The sequence below is a fragment of the Equus asinus genome, chromosome 2, assembly GCF_041296235.1.
Source record: "Equus asinus isolate D_3611 breed Donkey chromosome 2, EquAss-T2T_v2, whole genome shotgun sequence".
NCBI lineage: Eukaryota > Metazoa > Chordata > Mammalia > Perissodactyla > Equidae > Equus > Equus asinus.
In genome coordinates, this window is record NC_091791.1 from 48,595,546 (window position 1) to 48,621,373 (window position 25,828).

General features: G+C 40.4%; 1 pseudogene; it reads right to left on the reverse strand.

The window, feature by feature from the left end:
- Window positions 1–2,545: 2,545 nt before the first annotated feature.
- LOC106838739 (dual specificity protein phosphatase 18-like) overlaps window positions 2,546–25,828 on the reverse strand; it is a 44,806-nt pseudogene continuing 21,523 nt past the window's right edge.

The following is a 25,828-nucleotide window of genomic DNA, read 5'->3' on the forward strand; positions in this document are numbered from 1 at the left end:
AGAGGCTTTCAAGATTTTAAAAGCTATAAAATAATAATTTGGAAAATTATGTAATACTATAACCATGTACAATCATAGTGGAGGAGGCAGGTGACGTTTAAAGGGAAAGATACTTTATTGCTAGTATTCTTCTTTGTCCTAAAAAGTCATGTCGTATCTTAATAATCCTTATAGATCAGTCATGGCCAGACTCCCTGGTGACCCAGACATAACCTTAAAAGCGCCAACAGCCAGAGCTTATTCACCAGATGGAAGAAACAGATGTTCTTAAATTTCTCAGCTATCCCCTTGTTTTTATCTCCAGAGGGTTTGCTCCTGTTTAACAGAATATTCTAATTCTATTAACTGGGGACAAAACTGTAATATGTGAACATCTAAGAGACTGGGGAAAGAGTAGCAGATTTGCAATTTTCCCGTTTATTATGATCATTAATCTGACTACATAATTTGTGGAATTTTTCAGTGGAAAATTTCAAGACAGTTACAGAAAAGCATTAAACCAAGCAGGGGCCCTTCTAAGCACAGGGCCTTGCACAACTGCAGAGGTCGCAGGCCCATGAGTCCACCCGTATTAATGGAATATCAAGCCTAGCTACTACGGATTAGAAATTTTGATTCTTGCTCCTAATACACTATTCTCAAAAAAATCTTTCAGTGTTCTTCTTTCCATTTGGGAATGACCTGCCATATGTTTGTTGCAAGGAAATACTGAAATGCTTTGAAATTCTTTTTGCATAAATGTCTATAGAAGCTTTATTCACAATCACCAAAAAATGGAAACAACGCAAGTATCTTTCATTGAGTGAATGTAAAACAAACTGGTGTATCCATATAATGGAACACCACCAAAAAGCAACAACATGGATGAATCTCAAAGACATTATGCCCAATGAAAGAAGCCAGCTTCCAGGGGTCACATCATGCATGATTACATTTACGTGACACGTTGGAAAAGGCAAGTTCTTTGGGATTTTATATGCATATCTATGTACCATATATCCATATATCATATTCATATTATATATTATATACAGATAGATAGATATAGATATAGATATATCTCCAAATAAATTTCTCTTAAAAAGTGCTTTAAAAGAAACTTTCATCTGGGTTTCTGCCAGAAACACTGCTTTGGGGCTCTGCCACACCGGTCCTGGTATTCTGTGGGCCTATTTTTCCACCTGTAAAACAATCTCAGTCCAGAGCAGTGATTTTTCATTCATTTTTCTCCACAGGTGCATCCCTGGGCACTCCCTTTCTGGAAGTGGGGCAGGGGCATGTTCGGAGAGAAAGAACATTCAACCTCCGCTGGGCTCTGGACCCCCAGCTCTGTGTCAACAGGAGCAGTTGTGCCTTTGTTTTCCTCATATATTGTTTGTCTCAATTAAAGCAGCTGGTCCTAAGCGACACCCTCAGGTACCTGGGGAGTTTGAACAATTCAAGATTCCAGGCCCTAGTCATGGGGCCAACTCGTTTGTCCCTCGGGCAAGTGTCCCCCTGCTCTTGGTGGATATCCAGACTGATGGACTGATTCCAATGGTCAGTGATGCTAAACAAGACATTTAAGGTGGAGCTGGAATCATGCTCCTTGCTTCACAACCCTTGGACACACATGGATTAACACAATGGGAACTCTAAAAAGGCTAAGTCTAGGCTTGCCCTGCCAGAGGGTACAATAGGACCTTAAACATTTTTCCCCCTTACAGGATGATTTTTCGGAAGAATGCTTTGTAAACAATAAAGAGCTGTGCACGGATGGGGAAAAGGCTGTCGTGAGGATGAGTGCTGACCACAGACCAGCAGCGCACAAGAGCGTCATTCATAACAAGAGCCACCCTTAACTCTAAGCATGCACCATGTGCCGGGCAGGCTGCTAGTGATTGTTCAACCCTCACAATGACCCTGTGAGAGAAGGGCTGCCATTGCTTGGACTAGTGAGGAAACTGAACCTCCAAGAGGTCCCAGGTCCCATGAGGGGAGGTGACAGAGGTGACAGAGCTGACAGCTCACAGCTCCAACCTTCCGAGCCAAGGCCTGTAAGAGGAAATCTTGAGGCCTGACATCAGGCCTGCTCTCTCAGCATGTGCTCCAGAGAAAGAGACTAAGGCCACTTTTCATCAAAGGCTGGTGGGAGGTCACCAAAGGCACCTTGAGACCTTGCCATTTGGCACAGCACTCAAAAAAATTTTTTTTTATTTTTATATAATGAAATATTTTCTTCATAAACTATCTTATGCCTAAATCCAATCTAGAAACCCAGTGTTGGGCCACTCTGGTTGAAGGTGGAGGTAAGGGTGGCCTGAAGCGCCCAAGACCCCAGGAGCACCACTTGAAAGCCACTTATCCGGTAGGTTTACACTTACTGTGAGAGGTATGGGAGGTGCCATGAAGCCTAAAGCTCTGGCTTTGGGTTCTAAAGAATGAGGTGAGATTCTGGCTGAGGTGCTCCTGGGTAGTTGGCCTGGGGGAGAGCTGTGGGATTCCAGGCCTGCCACAGGCACTGAGCGCTGCTGGCACGTCCATCTGAGTGGGCACCACCTGCCTCACCTCCTCTCTGGCCAGGCCCCAGCAGTTGTGCCCTGGCACTCTCAGGGTAGGAAACTTATTTTCACCATCTTAGATTTAGTGAGCTTTATTCTTCAAAGATATGGATTATAAGGTTAAAAACTGCAGTCACCCTCCCTTTCTTCTTGCCCTTATAAAAGCCATCATCTGATTTTCTGTTATCAACTAAAGTAGAATGTTCAGGTTCAGATCTTGGTGTAGCGTCAACGGCCGATCCGCGCCTCCCACCGCCGGAGCCGGGACTGGTCAGGATGGCTCCTTGCTTGGCTGCCATCAAACCGACCTCCTTCTCATAGACGTCAGGGATCACGCCCATCGGGGAGTTGACTATGTGCGCAGTGTGCTTGCCAAACAGCTGGGATTCGTAGTGGATGAGCTGCTCCCGAAAGCCGTTTGCTGGGCAAGATGGTGGCTGGCACGGCTTCGCCCAGGCATGGGCATCCAGCAGGGTGGTGGCTGGTGTTTCCAGAGGTGGCAAGGCAGAGCCACAGGCTCACCTCCACACGGTGGGTGCACTCAGCCATAGGGCCCAGGAAGTCGCAAAGGCCGGTGATGGGTGCCTTGGCCGCAGGTACCTGCACGTACTGGATGTCCTTGTATAAGGTGTTCTCTGCCTCCACCGAGACATTGATGACCGTGGCGATCTGGTTGCTGGACATCATGAGCTTATTGCTGGCGGCCACACTGCTGCTGGTAGACAGACTTGCTGCTGATCTGTGAGAGGCCATCGGCTGAGGGCTGCCGGAACCGAACAAGGAGGCCACCAAGGCGGAGGGGCAGCGGCCAGCCAGGAGCGAGGGCTGCATCTTTCTGCTGGGCTGAGTCCACCGAAAACTCTCAACTGTCGGCCACCGGGCTCGTTCAGGGAGCAGCCGTGCAGCGAAGTCTCAGGAAAGGGTCTGGGGGAGAGAAGATGCGTCACGACCTCGGAGCCACCATTCCCGCTGGCCCGACCTCTAGTTTCCGTGGCAGACGCTCGTTCACTGTGCCTGGTCTTCGGAGAAGCCCCGGCCTGTGCTCCCTGGCTCGGCACCGCCCAGACCCTGGTTCACTCGGTTCCCTGCCCAAGATCGCGACCTGCCCCACAGCAGCTCTCGGCGAAAAATCTGCATTGCATTTAGTTGAGCATTTGCAATAAAATTAGGTAATTCCTCCACATTTCTTAAAGACTTTGAAATACAGTTGACTATTTCCTCTAAGCACAAACAGAGGAAAACCCATCAAGTCTACCATATTAGATACTAAATTCAGGACGAAAACTACTGAGAGTGGGAGTGTCTCCAATTGGAATGGATCGTAAGGAAAATGTACTCTCTGGAAAACTTTCCGTTGAGATAGATCCGTTTCCCGGGATCACTTCAGTAAGGTTGTCTAAACAGCTTTGGGAGAGTTGGGCCCCAAAAGCCAAATGAAAGACCCCCACAAAATAATCCAGAAGTCAGAAGAGACAATGTCCTTGACTATCTAGACTGTTTTACTGATTTTTCAAGAGATATCTGGGTCTCCATAAAAGCAAATACCCACATTGGCTGGTTGTTCTCAAGCACCTGGACTGCTCCCCACTGGCTGTTGATGTTGCTGATGCTATTTAGGATTCATGATTCACCAAGTGGCAGACTAGAGGTTTCAGAGGGAGCGTGACCCTGCCAACACCTTGGTTTTGGATGTCTGGCCTCCAGAACTGTGAGACAATAAATTTCTGTTGTTGTAAGCCACTCAGTTTGTGATGTTTTGTTACGGCAGTCCTAGGAAATTAACATACCTTTCTAGTGTTTTACTCATGAAAACATACCTTGATGTAAGCAAATGAGAGGGATAATATTATAGGAACAGCCTTGATTTCACCCTTTAAAAATAAAATTGGGGGCCGGCCCCATGGCCAAGTGGTTAAGTTCACACACTCCGCTTCGGTGGCTCAGGGTTTCGCTGGTTCAGATCCTGGGTGTGGATAGTGGCACCGCTCATCAGGCCATGTTGAGGCACCGTCCCACATAGCACAAACAGAGGGACTCATAACTAGAACATACAACTATGTACTGGGGGGCTTCAGGGAGAAGAAGAAAAAAAAAAAGGAAGATTGGCAGCAGATGTTAGCTCAGGTGCCAATCTTTAAAAAAAATAAAATAAAATAAAATTGTTTCCCAAACCTTACTATTTTCAGTGTAATCTGTAACAAATTACCTATGACACACTTTGCAACCAATCACAGTATACCCAAGCAACCCACTGCCTGAGCTCAGAACTAGTAATCTTACCCAACACTTGCGTTTTCCTGAGGAAGTGGAGCTCCAGAGAGACCAAGCAGCTCACCAAAAGTGACGTAGCAACTTAACTACGTGGTCCTCCCCATCCTTGGCCCACCAGGGTCTAGCCAAGTTCCTTGAGTGCAGGTAGAAAAAGACAACCTGAGGAATGTTGAGGATGCCTCATCATTGCTCACCTCAGTCCCCAAATTTTGCCTTCTGGCTTTGGTTTAAATCATTTTGTGTGGGATGGCGGAATGCTCAAACTTCCTTAAGCAATTCTGCTCGTAACTCTGACTTTGAAGGTTCATAAAGTGATGCATTCAGGCTGCTGTAGAAACTGAATAACTGCTCAGTGTGCTGGGATTAGGATGTGACACAATATCCCGCGTCAGGGCATAGATCTTGGGCAGGACAGGAAGAGCGTCAGCGCTTTGATATTGCTGTTAAGAGACTCAGATTTATTATTAAATGTCCTCCTTGGATAGAAAGACCAATGGTGAATTTATCAAGAAGACTGCAACATAATTTTGAAGTGAGTGATTTCTCTGCACCTCCTATAAAAGTCTAATATAGGCCTCAAAGGTAGCCAAGATAAAATGTCAAAAATCTGAACACGAGGAATTTATAAGTGCAATTAACTAGTATCTCTAGCCTGGAAAGATGTCCTCCTGGTTAGGATGCCCTTCCAACGAGATGACTTTGCTGACCTAGATTTCTCACCATAATCATCCTACCTGCTTCCTGCCTATCTAAGTACTAATTTAGTTTTCATGCATGTCTCCTACTTTAGAGACATAACCAACAAAGTTATAAGAAACTAACTGCTCTGCCAGTAAAATGTTTCCATCTACGCTTCTTAGAAAGAAACTGGAGAACCACATAAGTAGGTTAAACATTCAAACAACACCTCAAAGGGGGTCCAAATACTAACCTATATAATCTAGTACTGGAGTTGGGGTCTGCAAATCTGAGTTAAAGTGGGATGGGCTCCCTGAGGCACTAGAAGAAGAAAGAGTCACGGGGCAGTGCTGGGAAATGCCAAGGATCCAGAAAAGCCAACAGGTCTGCCTTGGAGCCAACGAGGGTTGCAGCCATATCTATATGAAAGAAACATGAGGGCCAGGAGCCAGGCATAAAAAAGCCAACAATAAAATTGGGAGGAAGCAAATTGAATCCTAGACAACTGCTTTTGATGAAACTGAAAGGGCCTGAAATGTCAGTCCAGTAGGTTAAAGATACGATGAGGTATTTTTCTTAATGCACACAGCTGACTTTATTTATCAATTAAACAAGAAGGGTGATTTGGTCTGAAAAAAATAGGTCTTCTCAAAACCACTCATCTTATTAGCCAGTCACAGTCCCCGTTGCTTTGTCTAGTCTGTAAATGGGCTTGCTCTGTCCTTAACCCCAAAGCAGTCTAAAGTACACATGTTATCCATTGTAGGATTGTTATGATTGACTGGATCAATAGTAGACACTAGATCCAAGACCAGGTCATCCATTGTCTAGCCAGTGCTAAGTCAAAATACTTCCTCAAGAATTTAAATTAAGAGATATCCCAACTATACTCAGTGGGTAGAATGTAATTGAACTCAAGAGCCATGTGACTCGGACTGAGCTCGCTGTTTGGCTGCAGACAGATGTGTAAATAGAAAACATTAATCTGCAGAAAAAGAGATTGGAGCGACATAGAGAAAGAGGCAGACAGTCGAGAGCCTGTGGTCTAAGGAAGAGTGAGAGGGAGAGATGGGAAGATGGGGTGCCTTGGTCACTGATGGCACAGCAGTCCTCAGTCACAATTTGCATGAAATATCTATAGGTACTCTGTTTCAGTGAGGTTCGTCCATCCTTTGGCAAATGTCTTTTGAGTTTTGTCAAAATCTCAAAGGCAAAGAACTTTGGCTAGAGCAGCGCAGTTAGTTATTCCCCAAATATATTCCTACTATTGTGAGATGGCCCTTGGGTGGGCAGAACTGTATTCTAGAGAGAAAGACAATCTGAGAAAAGAGAAGACGCTAAGAGTAAATTATCCAAACTGTATTAAAAAAAAAGTGCACATCCATATCTGCATGTAAATTGTATAAAACATTATAGAGTCATTGGTGTTAAATGGGACAGACTTAACTCTTGCCTCTGGGAAGGCTACAGTTAGCTTCACCCACAGATAACAATTGCTTCTATTCATTTCAAATTCCACTGATATGCATAGCCCTTTTTCTTTCTCTTCTTTATCCCTCAAAATAATGAAGAATATTCTGAATGTTACCTAAGGGAAAAGCAGTGACACCTATCTGTTTCTACACGATAAATTCTAGACGAGAAAAGTTAGACAGGCAAAGTAAAGAAGAGGCAATTTCATCATTTTTACAAAATACAAAGAGAGAAAAGTGGATCATTTTGTCCCTGAACCTTCAGTGGAAGCTAAAATTCAAAAGGGAAAATATGCTGTGAAAAGAACATTTTTGGAAGTTTTTTGGCTGAAACACGTAAGATTACAAAAAGGCAGGGGAAAGCGGTGGGAAATAACCAGAAGACCTATATTATCAGACAGGCTTTGCTAGTTCTAACATGAAGATCCAAAAATAATCACCCTACTAAAATCATATATAAATGATATATTCAAAACCATACTCATAATCACGCCAACAAAACAAATGGAAAGGATTTATGTTTTTTATTCAGAGAAAGAAAAATCTCTAGAAGAAAATGATGATTAAAAAAAAAGCTGGCAACAGCATTCTACACAGAACAGAACCATCTGGCAGGTTGTCATTGCTGATGCAGCAAGAACCCTGCTATCAAGATGGTTTAATACAAGGTAGTTCTTTCTAGAAAACCCAGAACATGGTAATGATGATTCCAACCAGCCAAAAAAGAAGCAGTAAAGAAAAAGTGTTGAAGATTTTCAATGCATTCTCACCTTAAAAGATACTTCTAGGGGCAGGCCCCGTGGCATAGTGGTTAGGTTTGGTGCCCTCTGCTTCAGCGGCCTAGGTTTGCAGGTTTGGATCCCAGGCACAGACCTACACCACTTACCAGTCATGCTGTGGCAGCGATCCACATGCAAATTAGAGGAAGATTGTCACAGATCTTAGCTCAGGACTAATCTTCCTCAAGCAAAAAAAGAGAAAGGTTGGCAACAGATGTTAGCTCAGGGTGAATCTTCCTCAGCAAAAAAAAAAAGGCCATTTCTATTGCTTCAACAGAAGAGATGCCTTTGTGATTGATTTTACAAGCTTGCCTTAGTAGTTTCTTTTTTGAGTGGAAAGGGGCTTCAAATTATCGTAATAAAGACTATAATAGCAGCATATCCAGAAAGAATTAAGCTTTGGAAACAGACCATTCCATAAAAAAAGTCTGTTTATATCAACTCTAGTTACTGGAATTCTGAGTGCGATGGGTAGAAAGTGTCCCTTCATTAAGAGTGTCTTACATAAATATACCTGGATGGCATATTTAATTCTGAAACAGAAGATGACAAACAGATTTATTGGGAAGGATGAGTCCAAACAGTGAAATGGAATCTGTATATAGTATTTATTGGGTAAGCCCATGTGGTGTGATGATTAAGATCTTAAGGCAGAACAACCTAGTTGGGTGATGACTCCACTACATACCAGCTACGTGATCTTGGGAAAAGTAACTCACCTCCGAGTTTCCTCATCTGTAAAGTCAGCATAAGAGGACCTATCTCACAGAGTTCTTTGGAAAATTAGGTAAACTAAAACACATAAATCACTTAACACAGAGCTTGAGTCACAGTAAGTACTGATTAAGTCAATATGGTGATGATGATGATGACGATGACGATAACGAATAGGACATCAATTTCAAGTGCCTCCTAATGATGGATCCAATAAAGATGTCTGTGATCTGTGTCTCTGCTCAGGTCCAGCTTGTTGCCCCCGTGCCTTATTCTTCTTATCACTTTCTGTGTTTCTAAGTCTTTTCCGATGATGTTTGGTGTGAGGAGGGCATTTTCCTGTTTCAGTTTCCCTGTAATTCTTTGCACATAATTCTTAGTCTTTGAACACACAGATACATAAAGTTCTCTTTAGAGTCCCTATTAGTGTTTTTTCTTCCCCTGTTATTCCCTGTAAACGTGACCTGCTTACTTCACTTGCAAGTCTAGTGATGACATGTGTTTGTCTGTCTGAAGTTGCAGTTCTTTAAACTCAATGCCACTCTCTCCGTGTTCTTTGGCATGTCAGGACTTTACGGGGCAGTTACAGCCCAATTGGGGTCCAACTGAAAATGAATTCTCTAATTCTGCAAAAAATACATGATACTTCCTATGTAACATCATTAACCTTACTCCTGTCTATTAAGTTATGTCAAGGCTGCTATTGCTCATCCTGCACTAGCCAAGTATTAAACTCAAACAGTGGACAAGAAATGCTTGTTAAGCTAAATTGAATTAGATTATAGAGATAGCATGGAACGGTGATGTTTCAGGGAGTCTTTAGACAATCTGTTCCAGCCAGCTGAGACCATGACCATTGCTGTATGATGAAGCTTCCTTTATCTGGGAACACCTAGATGTGAAAAACATTCAGTAGGAGAGCACAGTGCCACATGGTCTAGGCTGGTCTGTTGGCCCACGTTAAGAGAAATGGAGGAAACAAAAATATGAGCAATTCTTCAGTCCTTCATCTTCCTCTGTCTAATATCACATGAATTTTTGTATGCTTGCTACCCTGTAATTATTCTATTCATGAAAGAATTAAGCCTCTCTCTCTGCCCAAATGAGAAAGTAAATGTTTTCATTTAACGTCATCATTTTATATCATGTTGGCTTTAAAAAGGGGGGGAAAGTCAATTGGCCACCAAGGGAATAATCTTGAGGTCATGACCATGGGGCTTAAGGATGCTATCCCCACTGCTCTGATGTACGAATTGTTCAAAGAAAGGGACTTCACCAGGTGATGGCTGAAAAATCAGTGTGGGTAAGATTCAATTATGCCTTAATATTAATTTAGGCAGAAAATAGAACAGAATTTGTTGAAGGAAGAAAAACTACCTGTTTTGTCAATATTTGTGATTCTTGTTTTATACACAGCTCAGTCATTTGCCTCTGCTCGGAGAGGCTGAAAGATACCCTCATAAGCAGCCTAGGAAACTACAGTGAACACCCTTAACCTGATCTTTGGCCAAAAATGGCAGAAGGCGTCCAGGCAGTGGACCCATGCCAGAAGGATGACAGTTCTCATGACATCTCCTCTGACTGACCAAGTGAGGCAGGCCCAGTCAGAGCACCTCATGTCCCTCACCATCAGCAACCTGAGTACAACGTCATTTCTGATCTGAGCTGGTGAAGTAGACGACACCCCAGCTAATAGGCTTTTGAACAGTTAAGAAAGAAAACAATGGCAGTGCCCAAGAAAATAACAAAAGAGTAAAATTCAGTAAGCAAAAAAAATAGACACTACAAATCTATGTTATAGCCATATCTTGAAGAACTGAGGGAAAAACTGCTGTTTTTAAATCCACACCACTGCTGAAACATGCTTGCCAGTGCCTCAGGAGTTTGCTTGTCTCTTACCAGCGTTTCCAGGTCACTGGATTCAGTTTCACTGTCTATAAAATGAAAGAGTTACACTAAATGACATTTTATATATATAATTATATATACGTAATGTCTTATATTATGTATCTCTAATTATATATAATATTATTTGATTCATTAAATTAACTCCTGCGATAGGGTAGACCTTAAGAAAAAACTGTGAAGTCACAATATTCATTTTCAGTTTCTGCCCACCTCTCCACACTGTGCCCAACTCCTCCTGGCATGTCCACTTGCTCACAAGCCAACTCTGTATACTGTTTCTTTCAGCTGGGTTATCTGATAAATGGATGTGTAATAGTTGCTGATAATGGCTTAATATGTTACTCTTTCCATGGGGCTTTTCTTTTTTTTTTTTTGAGGAAGATTAGCCCTGAGTTAACATCTGCTGCCAATCCTCCTCTTTTTACTGAGGAAGACTGGCCCTGAGCTAACATCCATGCCCATCTTCCTCTACTTTATATGTGGGATGCCTACCACAGCATGGCTTGCCAAGTGTTGCCATGTTCGCACCTGGGATCTGAACTGGGGAATCACGGGCTGCCGAAGCAGAATGTGTGCACTTAACCGCTGCACCACCAGGCCGGCCCCTCCATGGGGCGTTTTTATTTTAACAGAAGACTACAGGAAGGCAGTGCCTTAGACCAAATGGTAGAATTTCAAGCCCTGCAGCAAATCAACAGGAAAAAATATTAGGGAAGGGAGATTGTTTTCCAAATGCACAAAATTGCTAGATGTGCACTGCATGTGCCTGGAAATTACAATTGGTTTGTTTCTCAGAATTTACAAAAAGACTGTTCTAAACTCTCAGGACACTCCTTTTATCAGTTGGCTTTTGCTACAAAATTGCTGTATATCAATCAACCGCAAAGTCTCAACGATACACAACAAACGTATTTTTCACACTTCTGAGAGGTTCTGCTGATCCAGGCTAAACGTGGAAGATGTTGGCTGGACTTCTCACTCATTCATGTGGTTTGGCTCTGCTCGGTGTAACTTCATCCTTCTCCTGGGAGCAGTGAACCAAGTTGGGAATGACCTTGTCATGGTGACGGCAGCGATGAAAGAGTGCAAGTGCGTTAAGCAAAATCTTTAAAAAGCTAAGCTCAGAAGTGGCAGGCTGGCATTTCCACCACATTTATGAAAGTCACATGACCAAAGCCAGAGTCAGAGTGGGAGGGTACTGCAAGTTTTACATGACAAAGGGCATGAATACAGGGAGGAGTGAAGGACTGTAGTCACTAATACAATCCACCACAATTCCACCATCAGGCAAGAATTATTCATGCTCACCCATCTGAAAAGTATGCTCATTCCCAGCCCAGGACCCTCAAAAGTTTTATCAAACACAATATCAGGTTGGAATTCCATGTGATAGATGTGGGTCCAAGTCCTCTTGGTCCAGAAACCTATGAATGAAGAAGGTAATATAGCGCCCTCACAAAAACAGCGTACAATTGTGAAGCAAGGACAGGATAATCGTAACAGACACTCCAGTTCAAAAAGGGGGGAAATGAGAAGCACGTAACAGTCATTGATAGACAGCAAGTCTGAAATCCTGCTGGGAAAATGTTTCCAGGTCCCTCCACTTTAGGAGTAGTAAATATTCCTTGGTTTAACCCTGGTTATATTCCCTGAAAGTGGCTTCCTAGTTCACTGTTATCCTGGATCTTGGCTTCACTCTCTAGGATGTCCTTCCTTTCTATCATCCTCATTGGCCACTTCTAGAGAGCTCACTAGAAAACACGCTCTTTGAGAGAAAAAATTTAGCCTGCTTCCTGGATAGAGAAAGTTAGGGGCCCAGAAGCCTTTTAACCTTCTGTACTGCTCAATCCCTTTTAGTCCAGGCAAATGGCACTCCTGCTCATACAGTCTTCTCAAAAATTTTGTGGGTTTCCAATGTATTTCATTTGTTTTACTCCCTGTAGCCAAAGCCATTCTGTGAGAACAATTCTTCTAGGTGTCTCCCTATCTCTAGACTTTGGAAGGATTGCTATATCAGACTGCTGTGGATCATGACCTTAAGATTCCCACAAACCCTTGTGTACAGCAGAGAAGATATATTCGGTAACACCCTAATTCATTCAGAAGTCAGCAAAAGGTCATACAGCCACTTTCTTGACTTGGAATTTACTCTGAGGCCAACACTTATTGGCAGCACCCCAAGTCTGATGTTTACCCCCCTCAACATTATCTTACTCTGAGAATCTGTTACTGACTGCAGAAGCTGGAGATGAGAAACAATTTTATTTTCCAATCCAGTAAGTCTTAGTCTCCCAATTTTTCCTATAAATTCTGCTTGCATTCTCGTCAGTTCTTTTGATTCTTCCTTTCTTGTACTACCTTATATGCAGTTAAATAGAAGCAGATGATGTTTTCAAAATTTCACTGAGAGATCTCCTTGCCCAAATCCAAGCTTTAAGTTCATTGTCTGTCTTCCAAGATACCTCAAATGACCATTTCATCAAATGGATCACCATTTTTTAGTATTCTATAACAGTTTCCTCACCATTTTTCCAACCTCCCACTACCAACCAACCCTAAAAATAGTGCTACATATTTCAGGTGTTTATTGAAACAGCATCCCATTCCTGGGTACCAATGTCTGTTTCAGTTCCCTTTGGTTGTATCTCAAACCACCCAGAAACTTCGTAGTTTAATATATATGACAGAACAACTATTTGAAGATGTATTTGACAAGATCATAGTTGAAAACTTTCCAAAATTGATGAAAGGTATCAATCCACAGAACTTTTAAGCTCCATGATCCCAAGCAGGATAAACATAAACATCACACGTATTCAATCACAGTATTCAGACTGCTGAAAAAAAATAAAGATAAGCAGTAACTTTTTGTTTTCTGGGGGTTTTTTGCTGAGGAAGATTCACTCTGAGCTAATATCTGTTGCCCACCTTCCTCATTTTTTTTTGCTTGAGGAAGAGTCACCCTGAGCTAACATCTGTGCCAATCTTCCTCTATTTGGTATTTGGGTTGCTGCCAGAGCATGGCTGCCAACAAGTGGTGTAGGTCCATGCCCAGAACTGAACCCGGGGCTGCCAAAGCAGAGCACGCCAAACCTAACCACTAGGCCACAGGGCCAGACCCAGTAGTAACCTTTACAGTAGACTTTCTGCTTTTAAGCAGAGTTCAAAAAGAAGAAGACACATTATATACGGGGTAAAATCCATATAAATAATAGCCAACATGTCACCTGAAACAACGAAGGACACAGGACGATGCAACAACATCTTTAAAGTGATAAATGAAAAACAAAAACACTCAGCCTAGAATTCTATATCAGGATAAAATATCATTTAAAAAGGAAGGTGAAATAAAGACATTTTCAGAGTGACAACAGCAGAGAGAATTAGTCTCCAGCAGACCTGTGCCACAAGAAATGTTAAAAGTTCTTCAGGCTGAAAGAAAGTGATAACAGATTTAACCCTAAATCTTCAGGAAAATGCAAAGTCCATGGCAAAGTATGTGTATATGTGCATATTTTTAACTCTTTTAAGATAAACTGCTTTAAAAAATATCAACCAAGTATTATGGGAATTATCGCATATCTAAAAGTAAAAAATAAGACAACAAGAATAAAATGGGTAAAAGGGAACTGGAAAAAGACTATTTTAAAGTTCTTATACTGTTCATGAGGTAGTATAATATTATTTGAAGATAGACTGCAATAACTTAGATTACATTGTAATTTCTGGTATACAGCGCCCCTTAAAAGTATTAAAAAATATGCAGCTAAAGATCAATACATGAAATAAAATATAATAATAAAATATGAATTCATCCAAAGAAGGCAGGAAAGGAGTAACAGAAGAATAAAGAACTTCATAGGTGCGTTGTTTCAAACACTAAAAAGGAAATAATACCAATCTTACATAAACACTTTCAGAAAATAGAGCAGAAAGGTATCCACCCCAACTTGATTACAAAAACGCAAAAAAAAATTTACAAGAAAGCTATAGACCAATATTCATCATGAACACAGAAGTCCTGAGCAAAATACTAGCACATTGAATCCAGAAATACTAAAAAAAAGAAGAATAAATCATGACCAAGTGAAATATTTCCGCAGAATGCAAAGTTGATTTAACATTCAAAAATCAATGTACTGGACTTCAGGTTTGGCTCCGACATATAGAGAGTTTGGAAGTCATCTCCCCAGTTCTCCTACAAGAAAAATGTCAGGACCCGGCCCCATGACCAAGTGGTTGGGTTCGAGCACTCCACTTTGGTGGCCAAGGGTTTCATGGGTTCAGATCCCAGGTGCAGACATGGCACCGCTCATCAGGCCATGCTGAGGCGGCGTCCCACATAGCACAACCAGAAGGACCTACAACTAGAATATACAGCTATGTGCTGGGGGGCTTTGGGGAGAAGAAGAAAAAGAAGAAAAAAAAATTGAACAAGTTGAAAAATCAACAGTTTTTCTTAGATCCATCAGAGAATTGAGGTCACAGGGCAGACCACTGCCCTGAAAACTGGAGAGACATGTGAATACATAAGATCACAGCTTACTAGGAGCAGAATGCACTGGAGCTATAAACTCGTAGGAACACTTAGACAGTAGTTGACAAATTGCTGGAGGCCGAGTGTGGATGAGCTTCAGAGTTAAAAAAAAAAAAAGAAGACCCTAAGGATTCAATCTTAGAGAGGCTCCTACACTTTTGTGAGTTTTACTTCCAGGAGCCCCACCAGGTATTCCCAATGAAGACTAGAAAAAGCAGCTTCCTGCTCCCAGTTCAGTGGGGGCGGGAGGAATAACCATTTTGAAATAAGCCTAGAGCATTCTATTCTCAATAACAAAGGGTGGCCCTCAAGGAAAGCTGCTTTACCAGAGCCTTATCTGACCTAGGAGAAGGGCAATTAGGCAGCTCCAGCCCCCTCTTGCCTTCCTGTCTCACATAAGGGCAGAAAAAAAGGGCTAAGAAACTTTTCCCAGGAGCTCAGGCCCACTAAAGCAGTGAGATTTAATCATGAGATTATAGAATGGTTTCCCTCTCCAATACCTTACTATGTTTAACAGGGCTCCATTGTAACAACAACAGATTACAACTGAGAGAGTTACAAGGCACAGACTCTGTTTAAGAAGAAGTTTCTAGGGAAACCCAAAGACAACAGGGAAGACAAAAGCAAAGACACTAGGGGAAATTGAGCCTCTGACATCTACAGCTATAGGAAATATTAAACACAACCTAACTCCTAGCCAGATAAACATAAAGTCTTATTTACCTCACACTAAAGTCCTATTTACCTCAGTTCCTATTACCCAATACATCAACTCAGGCCTTCGACAAAAAATTACAAAGCACACTAAAAGGCAAGACAAAACTCAGCCTCAAGAGACAAAGCAAGTGTCAGAAACTGACTCAGATATAGGAGAGATTTTGAAATTATTACACCAGGAATTTAAAAGAACTGTGATTAATATGCTAAAGGCTCTAGTGGAAAAAGAAGACAACATGCAAAAACAGATGAGTAAGGTTATTAGAAAGATGGATAAGAAAGAATTAAAAGGAAGTGATAGAAACAAAACCACTGCAACAGAAATGAAGAATGCCTTTCATGAAATCATGAATAGACTGGACATGGCTGAGGAAAGAGTCAGTGAGCTTGAAGATACATCAATAGAAACTTTCCAAACTTAAGTGAAAAGAGGAAAGAATTAAAAATATAGAACAGAATATCCAAGAACTGTAGGTCAATTATTCTTGGTCAAAAGGAATGTACACATAGTTAGAATATCAGAAATAGAAGAAAGAGAGAGGGAGCAGAAAAAATATTTGAATTAATTGTGGCTGAGAATTTTCCAAAATTAATAGACACCAAACTACAGATCTAGGAATCTCAGAGACCACCAAATGGGATAAATGCCAAAAATATCTACATCTAGGTATATCATATTCAAACCATGGAAAATCAAAGACCAAGAGAAAATCTTGGAAATAGCCAGAGGAAAAAAATCACCATACCTACAGAGAATTAGAGATAAGAATTACATTGGACTTCTCTTCAGAAACTCCAAGCAAGAAGAGAATGGAGTGAAATAGTTAAACTGTTGAAAGAAATAAATCCACCAATCTAGAATTCTGTATCCAGTGAAATTATCCTTCAAAAGTGAAGGAGAAATAAAGACTTTCTCAGACAAACAAAACCAGAGGGAAGCTGTCACCAATAGAACTGCCTTGCAAGAAATGCTAAAAGAAATTCTTCAGAGACAGGGAAAATATGTGTCAGAATTTAGGATCTATATAAAGAAAGGAAGAGCATTAGAGAAGTAACAAATGAAGATAAAACAAAATCTTTTATTTTTCTTCTTCTTCTTCTTCTTCTTCTTTTTTTTTTTTGGTGAGGAAGATTGGCCTTAACCTAACATCTGTTGCCAATCTTCATCTTTTTGCTTGAGGAAGATTGTCCCTGAGCTAACATCTGATCCAATCTCCCTCTATTTTTCTTATATGGGATACCACCACAGCGTGGCTTGATTAGCAGTGTATAGGTCTGTGCCCAGGATCCGAACCCACAAACCCGGGGCCACTGAAGTGGAGCACACAAACCTAACCACTATATCAGTGGGCTGGCCCCTACTTTTCATATTCCTTTTTTTTTTTTTTTGAGGAAAATTAGCCCTGAGCTAACATCTATGCCCATCTCCCTCTATTTTATATATGGGATGCCTGCCACAGCATGGCTTGATAAGCAGTGCATAGGTCTACACCCAGGACCCAAAACGGCGAACCCCAGGCCACCAAAGCAGAACATACAAACTTAACTGCTGAGCCACCAGGCTGGCCCCTTTTTCATATTCTTCACTGATCTAAACATAGCAGTTTGTTTAATATAATTCTGGCAACAATGTATTGGGCGGTGATAGCTTATGGACAAGTGAAATGAATGATAGCAATGTTAAAAGAGATGGGAGGAAGGAATTAGGAATACTCAGTTATAGGGCAGCGGCACTACCCATAAAGTGGTCTAGAGTTACTGAAAGTGGACTTGGATTAGTTGGAAATGTGTACTGCAAACTTTAGGGCAAGCACTAAGACACCACTGCTGGTGGGAATAATGGTGCTGCAGCTATGTAATTTCTAGAAGTTTCCTCAAAAAAGTAAATGTAGAGTTACTATGTAACCCAGAAATTCCACTTCAAGATATATACCCAAGAGAAATGATAACGTATGCTCATATAAAAACTCATACATGAATGTTCGTAACAGAATTATTCATAATAGCCGAAACATGGAAGCAACTCAAATATCCATTGCCTGTGAATGGATAAAGAAAATATGGTACAGTATTCCCTCCTTATCCACGGTTTCACTTTCCTTGGTTTCAGTTACCTAAGGTCAACCATGATCCAAAAATATTAAATGGAATATTCCAGAAATAAACAATTCATAAGTTTTAAATTGCATGCCATTTTGATAGCATGATGAAATTTCACACCGTCCACTCTGTCCTGCCTGGGATATGAATCAGCCATTTGCCCATCGAGTCCACACTGCATACACTACCCAGCCATTAGTCACTTACTAGTCATCTCAGTTATCAGATCAACTGTTGAGACATCGCAGTGCTTACTTTCAAGTTATTTTATTTAATTTATCTTATTTTACTAATAATGGCCCCAAAGTGCAAGAGTAGTGATGCTGGCAATTCGGCTATGCCAAAGAGAAGCTGTAATGTGCTTCCTTCAAGTAAAAACGTAAAAGTTTCCAATTTAAAGGTAAGTAAAAAAATCATGTGCTGAGATTTCTAAGATCTACAGTAACAGCTATTACAGTGTATTGTTATAATTGTTCTGCTTTATTATTGTTGTTAATCTCTTACTGTACCTAATTTATAAATTAAACTTTATCATAGGTATGTATGTACAGGAAAAAATAGTATCAATAGGGTTTGGAACTATCTGAGGTTTCAGGCATCCACTGGGGGTCTTGGAACGGATCCTCTGCAGACAAAAGAGAACTACTGTATATGCGCTGGACTATTATAGAAAGGAATTAACTACGGATACATGCCACAACATGAGTGAACCTTTGAAATACGCTAAGTGAAAGAAACCAGACACAAAAGATCACACGTTATATGACTCCATTTATATGAAATGTCCAGAATAGGCAAATCCATAGAGACAGAAAATAGATGAGTGGTTGCCAGGGGCTGGAGGGAAGGAGAAATGGGAACGACTGCTTAATGGGCAGAGAGTTTCTACTTGGGATGATGAAAATGTCCCAGAATTACATTGTGGTGATGTTTGCACAACATTGTGAATATACTGAAAACAGTTGAATTGTACATTGAATTGTACTGTATACATTTCCAACTATTTAAAAAATCAATATAATTCATCTTTTTAGGATAAAGGAGAAAAGCTATATGATCATCATACTAGACAGAGAAAAAGCACTTGATAAATTCAACACTCGTTCACAACAAAAATCCTCAGAAAACTAGGACCTCACACAACCTCATAAGGAAATCTATGACAAACTTACAGTTGATGTAATATTTGATAGTGAAAGAGTGACAGTTTCCCTCCTAAAACCAGGAACAAGCAAGGATATTCTCCCTCACTTCTAGTCAACGTTGTGCTCGAGGCCTTAATCAGTGCAATAAGGCAAGGAAGGAGAGAAAGAGGTAAAGAGAGAAGGAAGGAAGGAAGAAAGGGAGGGAGGGAGGGAGGAAGGAAGGAAGGAAGGAAGGAAGACATTTCCTCTTCCCAAATGTGGGTTCGTCTGGCCGGAGAACGAATTAAATTCACATGAGACAGAATAGCAAGAGAAAATTAAACAAAGCTTTATGAGGAACCATGGCCTGGGGCCTTTCTTCCCGAAGGAAGAAAGGGCACCGAAGAAGTGGGGTGCACAGAGTGGTTATATACCCCCAAACAGGGTATTTCACATATGATTGAAATGTCCCTCCCACAATAGTCACAAGATTGCCCTGTCAGCACAGTGCTTGACGGACACAGCCTGTAGTGGTCTGCTATCTCAGTGGGCGTAGCAGGGAGGCAAGTCTATTGTCTAGAGCTGGGCGGTCACAGGTGAGCACAGCAATCAGTTCCTATCCTAAGGAAAGATGCTTAATCCTTAAAGAAATGCCAACGTTGGGAGGGGGAGGGAAGTCAGCTACAGGAGGTTACCAGACAAGCACAATAAAATGCAGATTTAAGTCCTTGCCTTTGGTATTGATTAAGAGTTTCTAGAGAGAAGGTCATCTCCTTTCTTCTTCCTGGTACAGAGAGGGAGGCACCTTTTACAGATGGAGATTAACCTTACAAATGTAAATATGTCCTAACAAAGGGCAAGTTTCATTCCTCAGAGCCTCCTTCCCTGTCCCAGTTTATCAAAAGTAATCAGCCTCAAATAATCCTGATGCCAAAGAGACATATCTTGGGGTGGCCATTTCCAGGTCCCCTACAGAAGGAAGAGAAAGAAAGAAAGAAAGAGAAAAAGAGAAGGGGGAGGGAGGGAGGAAGGAAGGAAAGAAGGAAAGAGAGAGAGAGAGAAAGAAAGGAAGGAAGGAAGGAAGAAAGAAAGACATGCAGGCGGGCAAGGATAAGAAACAAATCACAGAATATCATTGTGACTTTGAGATAGGTCAATATTTCTTAGGACACAGGAAAAAATAAGCATAAGAGAAAAACAATTGAAAAATTAGAATTTATCAAAATTTAAGAGTTCTGCTCATCTAAAGATACTGTTAAAGGAAATTAATAGGCAAACCACAGAGGCTGGCCCCTTGGCTGAGTGGTTAATTTTGTGCGCTCTGCTTCAGCTGCCCAGGGTTTTGCCAGTTCAGGTCTTGGGTGCAGACCTAGCACTGCTCATCGGGCCATGCTGAGGCGGCGTCCCACATGCCACAACTAGAAGGACCCACAACTAAAATATACAACTATGTACTGGGGGGCTTTGGGGAGAAGAAGAAGGGAAAAAAAGGCAAACCACAGATTGGGAGAAAAGGTACAAAAGCATACAACCGACAAGGAGCTGGTGTCTTGGTTAGGTAAAAAAATTGTTACAATCAAAAATAAAAGACAAACAACCCAATGAAAAAAATGCTCAATATCATTAGTCACCAGACAAATCAAACTGAAACCACCATTAGCTAGCACTATACACTCACCAGAAAGGATAAAATGAGTAGAACTGGCAATATCAAATGTTGGCAAAAATGTCAAGCAATGAGAACTCTCATACTTTGTTGGGAGAAATGTAAAATATTGCAACTTTGAAAAATGGTCAGGCAGCTTCTTATAAAACTAAATATACCTCTTCTTTATCACTTGGCAATTCCAGTCTTTGGTACATACCCAAAGAAACAAGAATTTTATTCAAATTTTGTTCATAGCAACTTTATTCAAATGAGAAAAAAGGAAACTAAATGTCCATCAACAGAAGAACAGATGAACAAATTATGGTGTAATCATACAATGGAATACTATAATTCACAATGGAATAAAAAGGAACAAAGTAGTGATACACACAACAAATGGAGGAATGTCAAAAATACTACGCTGCATGAAAGAAGACCTAAAAGAAAGAGTTCATAATTTGTATTTTATAAATTTATATGAATTTTTAATAAAATTCTAATATGGACAAAACTAATTTCTAGTGGAAAAAAATCAGAACACTGGTTGCCTCTGGGGGGCAGAGACAGGACTTGACTAGGAAAGGGCATGAGGAAACTTTCTGGGATAATGGAAATATCTATAACTTAATAGAGATTTGGTAACGTTAACCTTACTATACTGATCAATTCTCTTTACTGTAACCAATCTCCCAATGTCTCTTTCACTCAATATCACTCCCACACCTGTGCAGTCACACTCCTCTACCCATTCAAGTTCAAACACCCCATGCTGAGCCACCGCCACCGTCCACCGACATGGACAACGTCCTCCGCCCACTTTGTCTCCAACACCCCGCTCTGGGCCACCATGGCTCACCAACTGATGTCTACCTTATTCAGCTAGTGTTGCTTCTAGCACCTTACAGTGAAGTACTCATCTGTACCTCTAATCCCTAAATCCCACTTTCAGAACCAGGGGATTTAGAGAACAGAGGATCAGGCAGAATAACAAAGTGGAACATGTAAACAGCCTCTGTGGTTAAGGTGGGAACCACCATAACACACCTCTCATTCTGTTGTACAACCTGTGCCCGCAAAGAATCAATCAAACCCTGGTATTCACCTTCATGTGCTTCTGAAACACAAGCCAAGTGCCAGGCCCTCCAGGCCACTTCCCTGGTCATTCTCATAAGAGAAAGAGCTGGGGTGATGTATTAGATTCCTATGGTACCATAACAAATTACCACGAATTTGGTGGCTTAAAACAACGCAATTTATTCTCTTCTTCTGGAGGCCAGAAGTCCAAAATCAGTTTCAACAAGTTGGCAGGACCTCACTCCCTCCACAGGCTCTGAGGGAGAATCCATTTCTTTTCCTTTTCCAGCTTCTAGAGCTGCATTCCTTGGTTCATGACCTCTTCCTCCATCTTCAAAGACAGCAGTAGCATCTTCAAATCTGTCTCTGCTTCCATCATCACATCATCTTGTGCCTCTCTGTCAGATCTCTCTCTGCTCCATCTTCACTTCAGTTTCTCCACTATCAAAAGATCTCCCTCTGCCTTCCTCTTATCAAGACACTTGTGGACTTTTAGGGTCCACTTCTAGTGATAATCCAGGATAATCTTCCATCTCAAAATCCCTAAAGACATCTACAAAATCCCTTTTGCTATATAAGGTAACATTCACACGTTCCCAGGTTAGAACTTGGATGCCTTCAGGGGCCGTTATTCAGCCTACCACAGGGGCCAGTGGAAAGTTACCTCCTGCCAAGGCAAGCACTAAGTACATTCCTACTTAAGATTCATGTGGAAAAAGTTAGAATAAAGTCGATTTATTTTTCCAATCATGGTTAAGATAATGCCACAAGCTAAGGCATTTCAAACATTTTAAAGTCAAGAGTATTGTCCTGCTCATTCTGTTTTCCACAAAAGAACTGTTTGTGGAAATTTACCAACTAATTTTCAACAGCTCCTTTCCCTCAAGTAGCTTTTCCGTCTCCAATTGATGCACAAAGCCAGGAAATTATCATTGAAATGGAAGCATTTGATGAAAACTAAATATATTTTCCCTTAAAATGCACTTCAAAAGCTTTGCCCAAGGAGTTTCACCCAAAGGAACAATTATTTTAAGCATGAAATTGAATGTTAACATTCTGAATATGAATGAGTTCTGTCTGTCTCCCTTCGTCTTTATCTTCAGGGAGGTGGGGGAAGGTACCCCAAAAGCACAGAAATATGCAACTTTTTAAAGTTATTCTTAATGTTTTTTATTATTTTGCTTAAATTTTATTTTAGAAAGTTTTGGATAAATACAAAAGCAGAAAGAAGAATATAACTCCACGTACTCATCACCAACTTCCACAGTTAACCACAGTCTACCACTATCATTCCACATACCGCCCACTACTCTTTTTTTCTGGATTGTTTTCAAGCAAACCTCAGACATCATAAAAATTCCTCCTTAAATGTTATCTTTTATTACTAAAACTGAGGCCTTTTAAAAAATATATATAACTATGCTACATCAGTAACACATTTGGCACAATTAACAATAAATCATTAATTGTTTTCAATACTAGTCGGTGTTCACTTACCTCCACTCATTTCAAAGATGTCTTATAACAGGTAATCTGTTCAAACCAGAACCCAAACAAAGTTATTATTATTTTTTAAATTGCTATTGTATCTACAGTTATATCTCCTTTTTCATTTTGTTTTTCTTCTTTTTTCTTTTTGTATCTTTTCTCCTTTTCCTTGATTGGTCTTGCCAAAGGTCTACCAGCTTTGGTTCTGTTAATCTTCTCTATTATCTTCTGTAGCTGTTGTCCTTTTTTTTTAATTGTCATAAAATCTAACATTTTAACCTTTTTTAAGTGTTCAATTCCATGGCATTAAGTACATTTGCAATGTTGTACAATGATATGGATAGTGGTAATACATTTCCAGAACTAAGAAATTAGCAATTCATTCTTATAATATAAATTCATTAATATAAAAATATAAGGATACATCTATGGACAGCTAATCTTCAACAAAGGAGCTGAGATCATACAATGGAGAAAAGAAAGTCTTTTCAACAAATGGTGTTGGGAAAACTGGACAGCCACATGTAAAAGAATGAAAATCGACCACTCATTTATGCTATTCACAAAAATAAACTCAAAATGGATCAAAGACTTAAAGGTGAGACCTGAAACCATAAGCCTTCTAGAAGAAAATATGGGCAGTACATTCTTTGACATCAGTCTTAAAAGGATCTTTTCAGACACCATGTCTTCTCAGAGAAGGGAAACAATAGAAAGAATAAGCAAGTGGGACTTCATCAGACTAAAGAGCTTCTACAAGGCAAGGGAAAACAAGATTGAAACAAAGAAACAACCCACCAATTGGGAAAAAATATTTGCAAATCATATATCTGACAAAGGGTTAATCTCCATAATATATAAGGAGCTCACACAACTCAACAACAAAAAATCAAACAACCCAATCAAAAAATGGGCAGGGGACATGAATAGACATTTCTCCAAAGAAAATATATGGATGGCCAACAGGCACATGAAAAGATGCTCATCATCACTGATCATCAGGGAAATGTAAATTGAAACTACACTAAGATATCACCTTACATCCATTAGAATGACTAAAATAACCAAAACAAAAAATAACAAATGTTGGAGAGGTTGTGGAGAAAAAGGAACCCTCATACACTGCTAGTGGGAATGCAAACTGATGCAGCCACTGTGGAAAACAGTATGGAGATTCCTCAAAAAATTAAAAATAGACATACCATATGACCCAGCCATCCCACTACTGGGTATCTATCCAAATAACTTGAAATCAGCGATCCAAAAAGACCCATGCACCCCTACGTTCATTGCAGCATTATTCACAATAGCCAAGACATGGAAGCAACATAACTGTCCATCAGATGAAGATTGGATAAAGAAGACATGGTATATATATACAATGGAATACTACTCAGTCATAAAAAAGGATAAAATCATCCCATTCACAACAACATGGATGGACCTTGAGGGTATTATGTTAAGTGAAATAAGCCAGATAGAGAGAGACAATCTCTGTATGACTCCACTCATATGTGGAAATGAAACACATGGACAAAGAGAACAGGTTAGTGGTTACCAGGAGAAAAGGGGGTTGGGGGGTGGGCACAAAGGGTGAAGTGGTATGTCTACAATATGACTGACAAACAATAATGTACAACTGAAATTTCACAAGGTTGTAAACTATCATAATCTCAATAAAAAGTAAAAAAAAAATAAGGAAATTCAAGACAGTGACTTTAGCTCTTCAAGACAACTTCTATCTGAAAAATAGATTGAATACAAATTTCAGAAGAGATATTTACAAACTCATTGGAAGTTTCCAATTTCATGCCAATTTTTAAAGCTCTGACCTAGATCACAGTTAAGTAGCTTTAACTGGCATTTAATAACTGTCATTTATAAGAAGGATATATAACTGCATTAAATTCTCATCCAAATAATCTGTCAGGGTCTCAACCTGAAGTAGAATCCCATGGGGTATTGCTCTTTTGTATTCAACACCTCATCACACAGCATCATATAGTAAATTAAATGGCTGATTTCATCCCAAGGCTCACAGAATTATAAAGCTGTTTATAAAGACTAAATCACTAATGAATGGCACCTTAATTTATAAGCACTGGTTTACTCCTTGAAATGTTTGTGCCCCATCAACAGTCACCATCTCACTGAGCCACTTTCCTTGCTATTATTATTAATTAGAAGTGACACAAACAATTCTTAGGAGAATAACTAGCAAGCTCTTGGCACTCTTCTTTGAAAATGTATTGAGACTAAAGCAATAGGCAAAAGTAACTTGACTAAATGATTGGTAAATTGACGAGAACCTCAGTGATGCAGTTTGCTCCTCTAGGTCTACTGGCCAGACGTTGAAATAAAATGTGATACATGTATTTTTTAAACTATGCATTTATTCAAGGAAATCAAAGGGATAAGAAAGCAGACATCCTGAACATCCCACAGAATATTCCATATGAGATTTGGTTTATGGTATCACAACTCCCCAACTTAGAAAACATGAGATCCAGTCAGTGGTGGGCAGGCCATTAAGTACTCTGATGCATGAGTCTCCATTCAAATGAGATTCGTTTTTGATTGAAAAAATTCATAGGATTGAAGGGGAGAGGAAAGGGGAAGAAGTAATCCTATTTTTACATCTCATCCAAATATGAAGATGACATTGGAAAACCTGCCTAGGGAATAAGGGATGAAATTACTTTCACGGGATATGAACATCGTGTTCACTGCTAGTCTGTCATAATATTCTTTAAGGGATGTTTTATTCCAGTATTTCAG